This window comes from Sabethes cyaneus, chromosome 1, assembly GCF_943734655.1.
Source record: "Sabethes cyaneus chromosome 1, idSabCyanKW18_F2, whole genome shotgun sequence".
Lineage (NCBI taxonomy): Eukaryota > Metazoa > Arthropoda > Insecta > Diptera > Culicidae > Sabethes > Sabethes cyaneus.
In genome coordinates, this window is record NC_071353.1 from 54895478 (window position 1) to 54915598 (window position 20121).

Below are 20121 nucleotides of genomic sequence, written 5' to 3' on the forward strand. Positions count from 1 at the left end.
TAGGGATAGCACTCCGCTGCGCAAATCACAACAAAATCACAATCACAAAATCGCGACTACACACAGTACACTCTAAAGTTTACATATAAACTGCGATTTGATTTATCCAGTGATGCCAAGTGACTTTTTGACACAGGACTTCATCTCAGGACAAGGGGTTTCCAACAGCAATGATTACTACGCACCTTTGAAAAGAATTAAGATCTGACAGATAATCTGTCAAATTGTATGGGAGAACTGTCAGGTTACCGCAAACGCAACCGTAAAGTACCAATTCTGCGCTGGCCTTTACTTTTGATTACTTTACTGATTACCAGTAATCAATCTCTTGTGATTATTATAGATTAATCATGATTACCAATGATTACTTAAGATTATCATTGGTTACTCTATACCGTGGACCCCCGTTCGCTTGACCATTTTTAATCTGAACACTTTTTAATTTGAACCCCGTTGGTTTGCACGACGTGCAAATTAAAAATGGTTCAAATGTCATTCTCAACATGACATCATTTGTTCGATTCGTTTGTACTGACCTAGCGTGTTTAATCGGTTTCACATTTCGTTTTCCTAACGATTAAGAGAGAAATCCGATCGGAAAATGCAATATTCGCACTTGCAACTGCCAACTAAAACAAACCACCAAAACAATAACAAAGATCAGGGCGGCCAGTTCACACAGGTTTCAGCATATTTCGGGTTACCAGTTGTTCAAATTAAAAAGTAACCCCGTTAGTTTGCATGAGGAATCGTTCAAACGAACGGGGGTCCACTGTACTGATTACCATTGATTATTGCCCGTTTCTTTGGCAACAAAACTCGCTGTTCACTTTTTTGATAGCTAAGGTGGGAAACTTACAATAGTTAAATTATAACTAGAAGGCTGTGTTTAACTTTTTCTAATTAGGTTCAGTTGTTTTAAAATGAATCAACCTTTAAGCACAGAGAAAGTGCTTTAAGTAGGTGCCAGAACCAAAAGTACCATAATACCAGAGACAGACATACAATTGTACCAGCGTTGTACGTGTACAGTGTTGTACATGTACAACGGAAGGGTGACAGACATACTGCTGTACGTTGTACGTGGTTGTGCTCATCACTGATATTCTCTAATTGCATGGTCTAAGCGTTGGTTTTTGTTCCTATTCACGAAATGTAAACACAAATTTCAAGATGCCGAGCGTTTAGCGTTAAATCTTTGCAAAAATCTTGCAAAATAATAACTAATTTTAAATTCTGCTTAGTTTTTGTTATCACAACTAGTAGTCATTGGCGCTGCGCGCAGTAAAAATCGAGCAGTTGTAGCTTCGTACAACGGTGAAAGAGGTAGGTACAGAAACCACCGTTGTACCACTTTGCTTGCGTGATTCTATCGTTGTACACGGTGACAGACATACAATTGTACAGGTACAACGCTGGTACAATTGTATGTCTGTCTCTGGTATAACCAATGAGTGGGACATGGACAATTTATGTAGTTTGACAGCCACACCACCCCTCTGAAACAGACCTCATACCCCTAAGACAAGTATTGGCGCTAGTGTGCCAATTGTATTCTTAGAAATTCAACTTCCAGCAAGAAGCCAGAACTTCAGATGAGCTACAAGTGTCAAAAGTGTGTTTACATTTACCAAAAAAGCAAATGCTTTATGGATCATCTATAGTCTGTGCCAAAAGGGAATAAATAAAAAAAGCAAAAACAACAACTCGGGCTGTGAACCATTTCGCGAAATTTTTAACTTTTTAGTTAAAATTTGACAGTTCGATGGCTATTTCTCCTCGAGTGGTTAAAATCAGTTCAGAATGCGAACCATTTCTTATTTGACAGATTGATAGTTGTTTCACAGAGAACAGATTAACAGGCTCGAAGGAAGTAATCGATTTTTTGTGTGTAAAATCTGTCGGTAGCGCCCTCCAGAAATAGTTTGCCAAACGCATCAAAAAACATCCTTGTACCTTTCAGGGGTTTGAAACGAACGTCAAATGCATACACGGAGAATAAAAATGTAGTTTCAACTATATTTATGGTTGTTTTACGCACAAACAAAAATTTCGTTTTGTTTCAAACTGAAATATATGATTGAAATGAAAATATTTATTGTTATATCAATCTTAACTTCAAATTTGAAAATTCTTTACTTTTAATTCAAAACTGCTATTTTATTGATTCAAACAGAATCTCGTTTTGAAACAACAATATTTTCAGGTTGTTATAAAAATATTTTATTGAGGCTTAAAGCAACAATCATTTTGTTTGAAACAAACTGTAGCTTTTTCGCTCCGTGTATGATTGCAGTGTAACCGTTTTTTCTGACGTTTCGGTCCGAGTGACGGCTAACGCTTTATTCAATGGAAATTCTAATTGCCGGCGAACTAGTTGAAGGATGCTCTCTTCACTCCTACATGAGAAAGAGATAGCATGATTACATACCCTTGGTACCTTTATCAATATTTCTTTGTGCTGGAGTTACATAGCGGCGATGGCAGCGACATCAAGATTTAGTTTGCCACTTACTGCTCGAGGGGTGCTCTATTGAAGGATTACTCGTAGATTACATAAAAACCTTTTACACACTTTTTGTCAATTACCTGGTAGTCTGTTCTCTGTGGTTGTTTTACTCAATGAGAGCATATAACCACAGAGAACAGATTAACAGGCTCGAAGGAAGTAATCGATTATTTGTGTGTAAAATCTGTCGGTGGCGCCCTCCAGAAATAGTTTGCCAAATGCATCAAAAAATATCCATGTACCTTTATCACAGAGAACAGACTACCCAGGTAATTGACAAAAAGTGTGTAAAAGGTTTTTATGTAATCTACGAGTAATCCTTCAATAGAGCACCCCTCGAGCAGTAAGTGGCAAACTAAATCTTGATGTCGCTGCCATCGCTGCTATGTAACTTCAGCACAAAGAAATTTTGATAAAGGTACGTGGATATTTTTTGATACGTTTGGCAAACTATTTCTGAAGGGCGCCACCAACAGATTTTACACACAAAAAATCGATTATTTCCTTCGAGCCTGTTAATCTGTTCTCTGTGCCTTTATCAATATTTCTTTGTGCTGGAGTTACATAGCAGCGATGGCAGCGACATCAAGATTTAGTTTGCCACTTACTGCTCGAGGGGTGCTCTAATGAAGGATTACTCGTAGATTACATAAAAACCTTTTACACACTTTTTGTCGATTACCTCGTAGTCTGCTCTCTGTGATATAACAGCGAATTGAAGATAGAATTAACAAAAGGGCGAATGTCGCAAGCGTAAACAAACCGAGTGAGGGTTGTTTTTCCTATGCTGGTCCAGCAAAAAATAACTCTCACTCGTTTTGTTTACATTTGCGACATTCGCCCTTTTGTTAATTCTATCTAGAATTTGTTTAATCAGTCCAGGTTGGAATTGGATGAATTTTTGGTGTTCATTTGCTCCTTTTTGGTTTTTGGTTAAAACCAAGGTTAAAACTAACCATCCCAAGCAGCACTTGCAACATCTTCCATGTGGCTATTAAATCTTGTTTAAATTGCAAAAAACTTCACCGGTTACAGTATTGAAACACGCAACAAATAAGCAACTTCATGTTATTAATATGTTGGATTCAGGTTATCCAATACTTATACTGGCTGTCACAAATATATTAGTCTATATCTAGTAACATGAAACTTCATCGCAACATCGTGTTATTATAATGCCATTGCTAAACAATAATGTCACATGATGTTGCAGCATGTTGATTACGGCATATTGTTAAATAAAATGTAACCAAACAAATACAACCAATGTAACATCATATTCTGCCATATTTTTATGAAAAAATATTTTTCAACGAAGGAATGTTTTTATTTCAACAATAATTACACGAACATTCATCAGGAATCCATGGCATTTCCTAAAATATTATTTGATTGCAGTATCTAGTTCGATTTTACACCGCATTTTTCCATCGTAAACGAATTCTTAATCTGGCTGGGTTAATTCTTTAAACTTGAAAATAAATAAATTAATAACTTTCACGAGGCGCATCAAATAATACAAAGCAAAATTATATTTTGCACGATAAATTTTGAATGGCATGGAGATTAGCTCATAATAGGCCCAAAAAACTAAAGTCGCATTAAGAATATTAATATAAATAATTTTCGTCTTGGAGCCCTGAGAGAAAATCCCGGTTCCCGCTAAACATAATTCGGGATGAAGTTGCTCATAATTGTTTGGTTTTTGTGCGAGGAAAAAAGAGAAGAAAGTATTTTTGTTTTTGTTTTCACGCAAGTTTTGACAACGCGGCATAGGATTTCGTGGGAGTGCGAACAGGCTTAAAATCTCTTTTAGTATCGTAGTCGCAAGTTTTGACAACGCGACATAGGATTTCGTGTGAGTGCGAACAGGCATAAAATCTCTTTTAGTATCGTAGTCGCGAATACCTGCTTGTATTTAGATAACGCGCATTGGTTTTTGTGCGAGAAAAAAAGAGAAGGAAGTATTTTTGTTTATGTTTTCACGCAAGTTTTGACAACGCGGCATAGGATTTCGTGGGAATGCGAACAGGCTTAAAATCTCTTTTAGTATCGTAGTCGCGAATGGATAGATAACGCGCATTGATGTTCCATAAAACATCTGTGTAACAATTGGTTGCATATAGGCTCCACCTCTTGCGCTTTTTCAATCACATAACAGTTCGATAAAGGTAACTGATGCGAACTTTTACCATATTTGAATGTTTCAATTAGAGTTGCGTAACCCTTCATGCAACAAATGGTGCTGCTTGGTATAGAGCTTTCTGACAGCTCAAGCACCCACACTAGCGAACACGAAATACGCGTGTATATACATGATATTTACCTCATTTTGGGGAAGAGCTGATGCCTGTTTGCCTCATTTTCAAGCACCAAGACACACTTGAATGGAAAGGTCTATGAAGTATTCCACCACGCACACATATAAAGATTTTTTGACATTCGCTGGGGCCCTCGCTGAGGCTGTTTGCAGTAGGAATAATATCAACAACATCAAATTTCAAACTCCCGGATTTCCTCCTCCACTCTTTGCTCCCCTCTCAAGCCTACATAAACGATCCGCAGCTAATGTCATTTCATTCTCGTTAGTGACGAAACCGCAAATTACTTCATGCTCCCGAGCAGGGTTATTTTGGAAAAACCTTCGTACTGTCAAATTTTAACCAAAAAGTTAAAAATCTCGCGAAATGGTTCACAGCCTCGGTGCCGGTGCTTGCGGAACAGTGCAAGTCGTACAAATAAACGGATCTATTTTTTTATCAAGCACTTGACCGTGTTTAAATATGATTCATATTTATTTTGAAATCGCTGAGGGTGCCGGGTGCAGCGAAGTTATCATTTCGGATATGTTCGTGTTAGATTATATTACTGAGAAGTTTCCAAATATCTGCCCCAGTCAGTGTATCCGTTTTGATCCTCTTATGATGGAAAAAAGCAGCATGAAGTTGGAGGCAGTCTGCATTATTCGTCATGTGTTTGAAATTAAGTATCAGCTAACCGGTAAAAATCTGCTTTATATTGTGGTGCAGGTCGTTATCGACTCAAGACAATTGAAAGCGCAGAGCACACACAACCTTGCAGTTTGTCCGCATCGATTTGGGACTCAAACCGCTTCGAACGGACCTGTGAAACAACCCTATTGACATCTGTATATCGAGCTGCAGTAAGTGACAGTGACTGAATGTCCCGGGCTCAAAATTTGATGCGAAAAATGGTTCTATTTATTAAATTTTTTGGAGAATAATCTATTCTGGTAAATGGTTTTCTGGCGAATGGTACATTCTGGGAAATATTTTTCTGGGAAATCGGGCAAATTGCATCCTGGCAAAAAAATTCTGGGGAATGGTTTTCGGGCAAATGTCATACAACCGACTATAATATTATTGATCTGCACGAGTTAAATATGTAAACAAGTTTGACATTTGTAGTACAGTATACATAGCAAAACAGAACATAACCTGCAAATATCCAGTGATGCCAGCGCCAATACTTGTCTAGAGACTATGAAGTCTGTTGTTTTATATGAGGTTATTCGTGGGGGTTATGCAAAAAACGAAATAAATCAAAAAAACAAAATGAAAAACGATTGGCTCCGCTTTTGGCGTTTAAATTGGCTGCCGATTTTGTATCTACCAGACTATATATATCCACCTTTTCGCGTGCGTAATGGCGGCTAGTGGGTATAACCACAGACAAACAGACGAGACACTCGCGATAATTCCATCGTCCAATCAAAAACCACTCATTTTTCAAAAGAGCATGTTTCACAACATGGCCACACCGCGGCGCGCGAGTGTTGCTTTGAATTTTCGATATAAAACCATTCAAATGTACAAAACCCTACAGCATAAAACCCTGCAAATGCAAGCTATTCCGCAACATGCATAATAGGGGGTGTTAGTGTGCAAGCAAAATGTGCATGACGATGGTTTTTAAAGGATTTTCTTCTAAGTGTCATGTCAGTTCGTCAGTGGTATAACTTTCGGAAAATGTTAGTATGCCTTTGGCAACTTTATTCACGTCAAGTTGAAGTTCCACCCTTGATTGTTGTTGTAGAATTTTCAAGCGTACGTAAGCGGAGTTCCTGAAAGCAAATAAACATCGTCGAGAAAGCCGCCATCAAGTGCGCGAAAAGGTGGATATATCCGTGTGCAATGGCGGCTAGTGGGTACAGCCTTCGGAAAATATTAGCATGACTTTGGCAATTTTATTAATGTGAAGTTGACATTCCCACCCTTGATTATTGTTGTAAAACTATCACGGGTACGCGAGCGGAGTTGCTAAAAGCAAATAAACATTTTCGAAAAGTTTACCCACTAGCCGCCATTAGGCGCGCGAAAAGTTGGATAGTGACCTTAAGTATGACTAGTGTGACAACCCTGAATATCATCGCAAAGTCAGCTCTTCTTTACCCACATGAAAAAAATTATCGACAATATTGACAGATGTTTCAGTTTGTTTCTTTTGTTTGTATCCAATTTCACTCACACCATGCGAAATCCGCCAGCTCTAAATGAATGAGATTCAAAGGATGGGAATGTGTGGTGACGGTTTTTACCATTCTTGAGACTCTTCTTACGCTCAGTCGTTGGTTGGTTCTCTTTGCTGCGAGTTTTTTTTTATGTTCAAAATTTTCTACCTCCATTCAAACGTTCCGAGTGCCATTAAAGCCGCTAATACAAAAGACACACACACATACCATTATACGCGACGTTTTTCATCAATTTTATCGCGCTAAGCTGTTTTCTTGGATTTATAAATTTTGCTCGGGAAAAGCGGAAAAGCTTCAATTAGTACCAAAGAAAAAATCGCTCACTCTTCTTGCCGAATCACGTGCTACTAATCGACAGTGACAGTGCCGGAAGCGTGTTTCGCGGTTTTAGATTAAATTTGTTTATCGATCCTGCTTGCAGTGAAATAGGACATTTACCAACGATGCAGGTAAAGAGAGTTTATATAGTGCTATGTAAATTGTGTAACATCAGAGAAAATATGGAGTGATTGCTTTTATCAGTAACAACATGCGGCATTCAACCACGAGGTGTGGTTACATGTATTTTGATTATATATAGATTGATTGATTCATCATCAAAATTAATGCACTACTTTAAATAATTTTTATCAATCGATGTTTTTATTACTCCAAAAACAATGGATTAAAATAGCGTTATAACCCGCTCCTTTAATAAAAAAATATATGTTTTGAAATTGATTTATAGTTGCATAATCGCTGTTCGAAAGTTTCTTAATGTTTTAATGCGATCGGGTAGGTCGAATTATCTACATGCCATTTATAACCTCATTGTTACTAGATTCGTCTCCATTTTTATCCGTATTGCATCTAAAAGAAAAAGAAGCATCAGCGAAATAGGTTGTAGAAATGCAAGTCAAATAAATACCTACACAGCGAAAATATTAGTTTCCTTCGAAGTTCGAACGTGTTTATTTTACCAGAATATGCTAATTAAACGCGCAGTATTAATAATTATATAAAAGCTGGTGTTTTTATTAGACATTTTCACGTTTTTGTCATCAAAAAAAGTATTCACCAGAGTAATCGCAATCATTCTATGCGGGAATAACGTGTCATGTATGATATTATTGCATCAATTCGTTTGGGAGGATGTGTGCTTTGCGATGTAAAAAGGCATGAAATGAAAAATTACATTAGCTTGTAAATTGATATAGTAAAATGTTTTTTCAACCGAGTGTTGTACTAAGAAAAATTAATTACTAGGAAAAATGCATTTTCAGAAAAAAGTCCGATGATTTTACATGTACCTATTATGAAAACTCTGTAAAAATAAGGAAAGAGAAATGATGTACAGTAAGTTTGAACGTAAGATATTATTCTTCATTCAACTAATCAATGCAATTTGAATTCAATTTCTTATTTTTATATCTACATATTTGCGTTGGTAGGAGGAAATGCTTATCAACTTAGGGACTATTTGGTTCAAGAAATACCTTACTGGCTTTACTATTCCTGATTTTTACTGTCAGGTATGGTGAGTGAATTAGCATTGTGTGATTATCTACATCTTCATGAAAATCGTCAAGAATTTTAAACTGTTTCGCAGTGTGTTCGTCAATGTTCGTAATATATGTTGTTCGAATCATTCATGAAACAAAATATTATTCTCAGTTTTCGTTAATGGTGCTGAGGTGTTCAGGTTCTGAGTATTTTATTGCAAGGAAAGCATCGCTTGCTTTCATGCCTCGTTCGTTGCAAAAAGCTTTGACAACAAAATTTTTCCGAAGCCGTAACGACTAGCTGCCTTACATTCAAATCAGCAGTTTTGAATAATAGTTTGATATAAGGGAAGTGCCGAATATAATAGGAGTTCCTGGTCGTTACTTGCATGATTTTTGTAATGAAGCGATAAATTCGCGGAGCAGTAAAGTTTTTAATGTAACGGTTCGTAAACGAATTAGAATTCGTGATTTTGTGACCTCTTCTATAGCATTATCTTGAATTTGCTAGAAAATGCTTAATTAAATCAAAACTTTCTTGATAAATCGTCAACTTTATCTAACACGACGGTTACAATATTTTCCGTGCATACAGTGGATTCGCGCGGGACTAGTCAGTTTTACTTACAGAAATACATGTTCACAGGATAATAAAAAAAAAATACCCCTGCTTTATTCTATTATTATTATTATTATTATAAATATTTTGCTAAGTACATAAGTATATACACATATATATCGTATCACACTTATCATAGTTAATTATTTTAGTCATTAAAATTTTAAAAATAATCCTATAAATGTTTTAGGACAAGAATGAATAGTCATCACGATATGGGAAAAGAATGATACGCGGTAGAAAGGTTAAAATACGTGAATGCATTCAGATTGGTCACGGTCGGTGGAGTGTCAGGGCTTGGCTGATAACGTTTCGGACTACTGTCTAAGACTAAAACAGTGGGCCGAAGCGTAGTCGACTGAGTTTTGATGTTTCATCGATCGTAATCAGTATGAATACATACACATAAGTGCACGGTGACTAAAATCAAATCTTACTTACTTTAGTGGCAACGGTCCGTTACCGATCCTGCGCCGAACGAATTATGGTCCTCCAGTACCGTCGGTCCTGGGCTGCCGTTCTCCAGTCCCCACGAACACCAGCTGAACGTGCATCGTCTTCGACAGCACACACCCACCGGGTGCGGGGTCTGCCTCGGAGTCTACGGCCTCTTCCTGGTTCTCTGCTGAAAGTACTTTTGGCTACTCTTTCATCGGGCATTCTGGCCACGTGTCCAGCCCACCGCAGCCTGCCACATTGCACTACCTTCACTATATCAGCATATTTGTATACTTGGTACAGCTCGGGATTCATGCGTCTGCGCCACACTCCATTTTCCACTTTGCCACCAAGTATAGATCGTAGAATTTTACGATCAAGAACCCCAAGCACTCGCCGATCAGCTTCCTTTAGCGTCCATGATTCGTGTCCGTAAAGGATCACCGGGAGGATTAGTGTTCTGTAGAGCGCCAGTTTTGTGCGAATATGCAAACTACGGGACTTCAGCTGGCTACGTAATCCATAGAAAGCACGATTCGCGGCTGCAATTCGTCGTTTCACTTCGCGGATTACATCGTTGTCACATGTCACGAGTGTACCAAGGTATATAAATTCCTCCACTACTTCATATCGTTCCCCATCTAACTCCACCTCGGCACCAACACCACTTGGGCTCCTACGTTCTCTACCAGCAACCATGTACTTCGTTTTGGCGGTATTAATGATAAGTGCCAATCTCGCAGCTTCCCTTTTAAAGGGTCTGAAGGCCTCTTCTACTGCTCTACGGTTGATTCCGATGATATCGACGTCATCCGCAAAACCAAGAAGCATGTGAGATTTCGTGATGATAGTTCCATTCCTTTCCACGTTTGCTCTTCGTAATGCACCTTCCAAGGCAATGTTGAATAGCAGGTTAGCGAGTGCATCCCCTTGCTTCAGTCCATCCAACGTCAGGAAAACAGCTGAGGTCTCACCCGCTATTCTAACGCATGATTTGGATCCGTCCAGCGTCGCACGAATCAGCGTAACTAGTTTCGTCGGAAAACCATGTTCTAGCATTATCTGCCACAGCTCATTTCGTTTAACTGAATCGTGCACGTTGAGCCCCTCTGTTCCTGGTGCCGGTGGGGCCGGAAGAGAACGGATTTCATTACACAGTCGTCCGGCATCTTTGCGACGTAGCCGGCCCACCGTAGTCTCCCAGCTTTCGCCAGGTGTACGATGGGAATCTCTCCAAGCAATGCCTGCAGCTCGTGGTTCATACGTCTCCGCCACTGTCCGCTTTCCGTTCCGTTCCGCAAAAAATAGTCCGCAACACCTTTCGTTCAAAAACGGCAAGTGCACGTATATCTTCCGTAAGCGAAGCTACCGTTTCAAGTCCGTAGAAGACTACCGGTCTTATTAGCGTTTTGTACATTATCAGCTTTGTGCGGCGGCGAATGCTCCTAGATCGAAATGTCTTGCGGACGGAAAAGTAGGTTCGATTTCCAGCTTGAATGCGTCGTTGGATCTCCGTACTCGTATTATTGCCGGCGGTGACCAGAGATCCCAAATATACGAACTCATCAACCACTTCCAGTTCATCGCAGTCAATAGTCACTGTCCGTGGGAGGTAAACGTTACTTTCTCGGGAGCCTCTTCCTAACATATATTTGGTTTTCGACGCATTAATTTGTAACCCTTTCCCCCTAGCCTCCGTTTTTAGTCTGGCGTAGATTGCCTCCACCATCCCACGCTTTGTAGTAATGATGTCGAGGTCGTCTGCAAAGGCTAGGAGTTGGCTACTCTTGCTGAAGATAGTTCCTCTCGTTTCGATGCCCGCTCGCCGGATCACACCTTCAATAGCGATATTGAATAACATACAGGACAGTTCATTCCCTTGCCGTAACCCTCTGCGCGATTCGAAAGGACTTGAGAGTGTCCCCGAAACACGCACGTAACACATCACTCGTTCCAGAGTAGCTTTGATCAGCCGCGTCAGTTTGTCCGGAAAACCGTACACTTGCAATATCTGCCATAGCTGTTCGCGTTCAACGGTGTCGTATGCTGCTCTGAAATCCACGAAAATATGATGCGTGAGCACGTTGTACTCTTGACATTTCTGAAGGATTTGTCGGAGAGTAAAAATTTGATCCGTAGTAGCACGGTCCCCATAAAACCCACCTGATACTGCCCTACGAAATCTCTTGCTATTGAGGATAGACGACGCAACAAAATCTGGGAGAACACCTTGTAGGCGGCGTTGATCAGCGTAATGCCGCGGTAGTTACAGCAGTCTAGCCGGTCGCCCTTTTTGTAGATTGGACAGACTACGCCTTCCATCCACTCCTCCAGTAGTTTCTCTTCTTCCCAAATCCTTGAAATCAGCCAGTAAAGTGCCGTTGCTAGCGGTTCTTGGCCATTTTTATAGAGTTCAGCCGGGAGTCGGTGCTTTCCGGCGGCTCTATTGTTCTTCAGCAGACCGATTTCTCTCCGGATCTCTTCGAGATCGGGAGCCGGTACGCTGTTGTCGTTTGTACGTACTCCGAGGTTAACTTCCATTGCGTCTCCTGCTGCTATATCGCCGTTGAGGTGCTCATCGAAGAACTGCTTCCACCCGTCGACCACCTCGCGCTCGTTTGTGATTCGATCCCCTCCCTCGTCCCTACACATGTCAGGTTTTGGTGTGTGGGCCTTGCGAGTTTGGTTCACCTTCTCGTAAAACTTGCGGGTGTCATTAGCCCGGAATAGTTGTTCTAGCTCCTCACGATCTCTGTCCTCCTTCTGGCGCTTTTTCCGTCTCAGGATCGTGGTCAACTCATTCCTCGCTCGTCGATACTTGGCCAAATTATCTCTCGTGGATATGCCCAGATAGTTTTCCCAAGCTCTTTTTTCCTCTCTATCGCTTCTTGGCATTCCCCGTCAAACCAATCATTGCGTGCACTCGAGGTTTCCGCACCTAGCACCGCGGTTGCGGCCTCGTTGACGGCCGAGCGTATCCTGCTCCATCCGTTTTCGAGGTTCGAAGCATCTAGCTCCACAGAGGAAGGCAGAGCTTCATCCAATACGCGTGCGTAGTTTTCGGCAGTTCAGGGTTGTCTAGTTGCCGAATGTTTAATTTAGTCTAGGAGGGTGACTTTGTCGTGAGGTATAAACCGTCGACAGTTTTGAGCGCACATGTACTGCTATTAGGTAGCGGTCCGAGTCAATATCCGCACTCCGTAGGGAGCGTACGTTGGTGATATTCGAGAAAACCGGCCCTAGATGAGAGTATGGTTTGGGGTTCGTTGGTCAAGGTGATCTCCAGGTGGCCTTGTGGATATCTTTGCAGGAAAAGAAGGTGCTTTTGATCACCAACTCTCGGGAAGCCGCCTAAGTTGATGCACCGCTGGGCGTTATCGTTCGTGTCGGTGTGCAGGCTATGGGGCCCGATCACCGGTCTATACATTGCTTCCCGGCCGACCTGGGCGTTCATATCCCCGATGACGATCTTGATGTCCCGTCGTGAGCAGCTGTCGTACGTTGTTTCCAGCTGCGCATAGAACGCTTCCTTCTCGTCGTCGGGTCTACCTTCGTGTGGACAATGCGCGTTTATGATGGTATAGTTGAAGAAACGGCCCTTTATCCTCAACACGCACATCCTTTCGTTGATCGCTTTCCAGTCCATTACGCGATCCTGCACTTTTTTTTATTTTTCGTTACTAATACCATTAACCATTAACCATATTTTTCCATACCCTTTTAAATATCATTGGGTTGTGGAGTCTTCTTTTCATCCAGTTTGCTAAGGTTCAAAAAAAGCTGAGCCATGGGTATAAACGTCCTCTTGAGAACTTGACCCTTCTTTATGGACAGACTTCGCAGCCGGTTATTAGAGTACAGGACAGTTTATTTATTTATTTATTTGCAGTCAATCGTGTGTAGACCGTGATACAAGCTTAACCTAATGTTATCAATCGATTACATATTCTATTTATGTTTGCTCGTTTCTGCTAGTTTTCTGTTGTTATTGACTTGAATTACTTATTGTCCTAAAATATTGCTTCAATTTGGTTTTTTTAATTGTGAAGTCAATAAAATTACAATGTTGGTTGTATAGCACCATCATTTGATTTATGGGCCCGAATTTAGCATAATTAGTTCGATAATGATCCGTGGCAAATAGTGTACGAACACGTAAATTTCTAGTAGGTGCGTAAAAATTTAATTTAGATAAGAGTTCGGCAGAGTCAATACGTTGTGAGACTATGTCATTAACAAATGAGACCATTGCAAATTCACGACGCGCCTAGTGCAACGATCCAACTCACAACTCCCACCTACCTACAACTGAAGGAAAGTAATAGAGATCAGTAGACCTAGGAAAACAAATAAACCTAGACAGAGGTTATTTCTGCGGGGGGCTGCAGATCAGGCTTGGCATGCATTTGTCGCTCAAATTATACTTTTTTGGTTACTACACCTAAACCAAGCAGAGATTGAAAAAGTGATGTATGGGTCATTTGTAGAATTAGTAATTATCTGCAATATTGCTGAAGAAACTACTGATTTTTTTATTTACAACGCTATAAGGCTGCTACCCTGTTGGTAGCAAAAGAGCGCTCTTTTTGCTACCAACGGCATTGCAGCCTTATAGGGCCGTAAATACAAAAGTTAAACCCTTACTTTCTTTAGCAATATTGTAGACAATTACTTGTTCTAGAAATGCTTCATATGCCACTTTTTCAAATTTTGCTTTTTTTTTTTTGTATACCAGAAGGGCATTGGATTAACCCTTTATAAGGCCGTGGCAATTATTTTGCCACCAACGAAAAATATATGTTTTGCGTCTATAATGACATCAATATAATTATAGAAGTAAAATTAAAAATTTTTGTTGGTGGCAATATAGTTGCCACTGCCTTATAAAGGGTTAAAAGGCCACTGCAACAGTCTTAATGATCGTCTTTTGTGGCAGGCCCCGATTGCTGTACACAGTTTACGGATCGCTCATACCCATTCAAATTTTGCTTAGCTGAGGTGCAGTAATCAAAAGAGCAAAATCTAATCGAAAAGTGAATGCCAAGCCTGCTGAAGATAGTTTTTGGTGGTCTTGTTATTGACTGTTATGTTTTATGGAAGAGTCCCAAATTACTCGAGCTTGATTAGTTTTTGAGTTACGCAAAAATTTCGGTTTTATTTGTATGGGAGTCTTTGTACAACCAAGCCATCATAAAATAAATGCATGCCTTCTAAATCCCTCAAATGCTAAATTTGATTCCATATGCTTGATTAGTTCTCGAGTTGTGAGGAACTTTGTATTTCATTTGTATGGGAGCCACCCCTCTTAAAGTGAAGAGGAGTCATAATTTGTTATAGAAAAATTCCTGCCTCCTAAAACCTCACATGCCAAATTTGATTCCATCTGCTTGATTAGTTCTCAAGTTAGGAGGAAATTTGTATTTCATTTGTATGGGAGCCAATAAGCATTTCTAACGCAATTTAAATGCAAGCTCATAAGCATTTGACTTGTCTTAAATGCTACTTACAAACTATTTTGAAAAAATATGCGGCTGCTTTACTGTTAGCTCTCTTATAGTGCTGACAATGCTTATTTGCCGCTAGAAGACAAGAAGAATTCAAATAGAATTGTCGATGCCAATTTCCAACAGAAGGCTGATAAACAGCAACCTGTAGTATAAAACGCCAGGGATGCTAATAAACGATTGATTTACTGCTTATACTAATGCTTATTGGTTATCTGGGTGGCTTGTAAGATACATATATGTCTAACCTTAAATAGAATGCAGTATAAACTTAGCTATTCGCGACGTGCTAAGAATATCGAGTGTAATAACCGCTCTCTAATTTCCCAAGTCAATTGGATTAGTAAAGACCGCTGCTACTTGTTGAGATGTAATGGATAAAGCTGTCTAACAGTACTTGTCATTCGAGCAGTACGTTTCATACAATGATTTATTTTATGCCACCTGGCTAATTAAGCATTGTTCACGGTTATCTCAAGCACTATGAAGCAGAAATATAGTGATGTCATGCCTATTCACCGTCCTTATCATTGGAAACACATATTTTTCCATTCAATCAAAATACTCGGTTGATATGAACTTAATAATTTATTTTCAACTAGTTTTCGTTGCCATGTGCATCTAATTAAAGGCGAATTGAAGGTACTTAGCCTAACTCAGCTTCAGTATAGCGTTATATATTAGTTTACTGTCTTGCTCCTTATTGCGCATCTGTATCTATCTATTTCTAAGTCGTAAACCCATTTTATTTTGTGCGGGTTCGACCAAAAAAGCAAAGCTTTGGGCTCAGACGTCCTTCGTAAGACTTGACCCTTCTCTATTGACAGACTTTACAGCCGGCTATTAGAGTACGGGGCAGTTATGTGGCTAGTGGCTAGTGCAACAGTCTTACTGACTATCTAGCAGCACCGCCTAGCCGTGCATCGTTAGACCAGCATCAGAGCTCGAAGCAAACTAATCGGTTCATACTAATACTTTTAAGCGTTTTCGACCAATGCTTTTAATTACTCAGAAATTCTTTGAACGGTAAATGAGGTTTTGATTAGAATTACCCAAAGGTTAACACTCGTAAACAGTGAACATTTTAGTTGAAATTCATTAACGGTGAAATGCACAAAACTGTTCAGAAATCCTTCGAAGATGCATGCATTGTAATTCATCATGGGTTTCGATTTTCGCAATTGCGTTAAAATTAAAATAAATTAATATTTGCAAACATTATTAACTTAAAGTGAATTCTATTAACCATGAAATGCTTAATAGACTTAAATATGAGTTGCAGTTGAATTGATCAAGCAATGAAACAATAAAAAAAATATTAAAGCTTGTTGAATTTATGGAACATCTATCTCATTCGCCTTATTCTTTGTGAAATATTTTGAATAATAATCACTCAAAGACAGTTAATTTGAAGTTATTGTATAAAATTTTATTGAGAGATAGAAAATTGTTGTTGACAAATCATCATGTGCGTTTTAATACAAAAAAAATCACACAGAATTGTTTCAAAGAAATGCTTGAAATATGCATGAGTGTAAAAACTATTTATTGGATATATCAGTTTTCTCACTCAATGGTCACGATCTCTTATTTTGGTTCTCGTTTGCTAAAACTTCAGTGTAGTTGGTTATCCGTTTACATTTCACTAGCTGTATCCGCATACGTTGCCACGCGTCCGACTTTAAGCGAATAAGGTACGTTCTGTTGAAGCCATTAAAAAATTCCGTAACGCTATTGAGAAAGAGGGGGTATGCCGGCATCCCACTGTACCAAATAGCGTTACGTAGGGGGCCTCCCACTAAAAACCACTAAAATCTGCGTTATGAAATTTATGAATGAGTAGAATCCTGTAGTATATAGTATAGTAGTAAATATAGAATACAAGCTGTAATAGATTGACTTCATTCAAGTATTTTACTGAACTTGTACAAAGTTGTGTTACACCTGGCGGCGAGTCGTTTTTGCTAGTTGTCACTACGGTGCTAAGGTTTCGTTACAGACCGAATACGACACTTCTATACATATATGGTAGATTTTTGCTAGGGTTTGCCTTTTTTAAGACAATCGTTTAACAAATATAGGAAACAATGCGCTAAAATTTATCATCTGCTTTTATTCGACCAACTTAGTATGCAGGACAATTGCTTGGCTAGTGCTACGAACTTATTGACTCCAATAGGTGCTCCCGGTCGTGATTCAGACAGGTTAATGCAATTCATGAAATGCTCTTACGCTTTTTTGATGTGTAACACATCACACAATCTAAATATTTGCTTTTACTGAATGAAAATACAATGACAGTATTTTACAGGGATGAAGAATAAAAATAGATGTTCGTTACGTTGAAATCCTAGCATGTCATTCCATTAACGAACATGGTTCTGGATATATCCCGCCTGTTCGCAAGTGTTTCCATATTGAGTATAAACGACATTACTCCCAAGCTAAGTGTGCAACTAGAGAAACAAAGCGTCCCCCCCACGCTGTGTTATTTCTAACTTTCTAACTTACGGAGACTGCAGTAGCAGACAAACAAACACACGAAGCTAATGCACGTGATAATACAGGTCAGACTCGATTATCCGGGTGAATTTTTTTTAAATGAGTTTTTTGAAATGTGTTTACGTTTAAAATGTGATTGGCATTACAAAAAACTTTTTTTTTTCACCCGAATAATCGAGTCCGACCTGTAATTCCTTTATGTAAATGCGCGCGGCATGTGTGCCTGTCTACTCAGTTTACTGTCTGCGTCTGCGCTGCGTGTGTCAAAAAAATTACAGTCAGTGGTTTTTCTTTCTTTATGAATACACTTAAGTCGCTTTTTACGCGAAGGATACGTCCCGCGTAAATCAAAACCGCGTAAATTCCGAAAACCGCATAATTTAAAAAACCGCGTAAATTCCGAAAACCGCGTAAATTCCGAAATCCGCGTAAAAAGCGACTTCAGTGTATATAAAATGCCTGATTTTGATGAAGTTAACAATTAAAAGTTTTTTTATTTAATGTTTGTATTCGCACATAAAAATGTGAGTCTAGATTTCTAATCATGACTTGCACCGAACTACTGGCGACGGACACCTTGCCTACAACGGCAGAAGTTAAACTTGTAGATTGAGCTAAAATATATTGTTGAAAAAATGAACTTTCATTCCTATAATCATTTCTAAGAAACATGATTCGATCACTTTGATTCAATTTTGATACATTCGACTTACCGTCTCAGCCGAGCAAAACTTGACAAAGTTATGTGTCGGACATTTGTAGAACTAGCTATTATCTACAATTTGGCTGAATAAAGTTGTGCTGTATCTTTTGTAATTACAGCGCTGGTGAACGTTCACTTATCTTCTGATAAGTTACCAATATTGTAGCAATAAAACAAACGCTACTATAGACCCATTCAAAAGCTTCGCAAAATAGGTATAAATATATATGCTATTCAAATATGTTAATGGGAGTCTAAATTGTCCACATTTATTGTTCCAAACACTCACTATGACGCATTGATACCGACTGATCGGAATTAGGAACAGATTTTTGTACATGTTGCTAATTCCAATCAGTCCTTTTTCCTTTTCATGGAATAAATTCTGTAAACAAGTGAATATTCATCCGATGTTGAAACGAAACATCAAAACACTCTTGTATCTATCAATTATCATAAAATATAGAAGGAACAGTTATAGTGCCATGTCGGAATAATCTTAACAAAATTGATCAATGAGTATAGCACTTCGGCTAAGAAAACGATGGCGTGTTTTCGCTACCCTCTGTAGAATTGAATTTATTTTGAAGTGCATGGCGTGTTAAAAGTAGTCATTTTGCAACAATTGACACAAAAAAACATAGGACAACATCTGAGTTTGTTCACTGATTATGATTTTTGATTCAATTTTCTAAAAATCGACAATTTTAGTTAAGTGATCGGTATCACGTGCGGTCATGATATATCTATAAACCAGCAATCTTTATAGTAACTAATCTATTTTGGGCAGTGCGTTACGCGTACTTTATTTTAGACGCGTCCGTTTGATTTTGCTGTAAATGTTCAAAATATGTAGATAGATTACCTTGAGGTCTTGAAAAAAAATAGGTGAGTTACCAACCAAAATCTTTGATAGACTGGTGCAAAATTTTTTTTGACGTAGCACTACGTCTTACGGCAAGGTTTGGGATGGGGTGTCATATCGAAAAATCAAAAAAATGCAAGCGTCACGAAAATATGAAAGATTTTGGACGCTAATAGCTCTGCCACATTTGTTTTCTTGTATCAAATTTATAGGAATGTTTCAAAGCGTTTATTACAACACAGTAAATTTAAAATTTGTGTGACAAACATTGGCAAAATCTCGAGCTTTGTTGAATTGAACCTGCCTTTGTAGTCCTATGTGAGCCCCCCGTGCCACAGAACTTCACACTTTTTTGAAAACTGATCGCTAACAAAAGTCTCACATTTTAGCAGTAGCAAAGATAGGGCAAGAAACAATAGCTACCCATAAATCGATCACTCAATAGGACAATAGCTGCAATTTCTGCTAATGACTGCGATTTGTATTTGATTTGTCTTATCGTTTCTGCTCCGGTATTACCGTTGTGGTGATAAGAGCAGCGGGTCCAGAAATGGCAAAAAAGTAACAGGACAAACAAGATTCGGCTCATAAAGCTATAACATTACTTTATTGAATGCCATTTCAATTATGTGTAGAATAACAAATCACATTTAATTACATACACATGTTGCACGCTGGCATCACATAATTAATACACAAACATAAATTGCTTCCCATATAGTTCTCATTTCCTCTTCGTATACTTTGTAGATTGCAACCCGCTTTCTTTCTCTTGCTATTTAATTTTGTCCAGTGATCAACCAAAAGAAATTCTACAGTACCGGGTTCCGAAAGCCAAGTTATGCCATAATGGATGGGTGATCCATCCACATTTGATTAGATAATGCGACCTTGCCCGCACAAATCTTGTCAGTCAAGCGATGACCTTATAATTGAATGTGTTATCGCTCTTCTCGGGATCGTTTCGTTTTGCTTTAGTTCGTCAATAGAAACAAGAAAACTAAGTAG

At 39.0% G+C, this 20121-nt stretch overlaps 1 protein-coding gene across 1 annotated transcript in view; it reads left to right on the forward strand.

The window, feature by feature from the left end:
- Positions 1-7112: 7112 nt before the first annotated feature.
- The window catches only part of LOC128734987 (equilibrative nucleoside transporter 1), a 44532-nt gene continuing 31523 nt past the window's right edge, over positions 7113-20121 (forward strand). The window contains exon 1 of the mRNA XM_053829427.1: positions 7113-7450. The gene's annotated coding sequence lies outside the window, so the exon portion shown is untranslated. The remainder of the gene's footprint in view (positions 7451-20121) is intronic.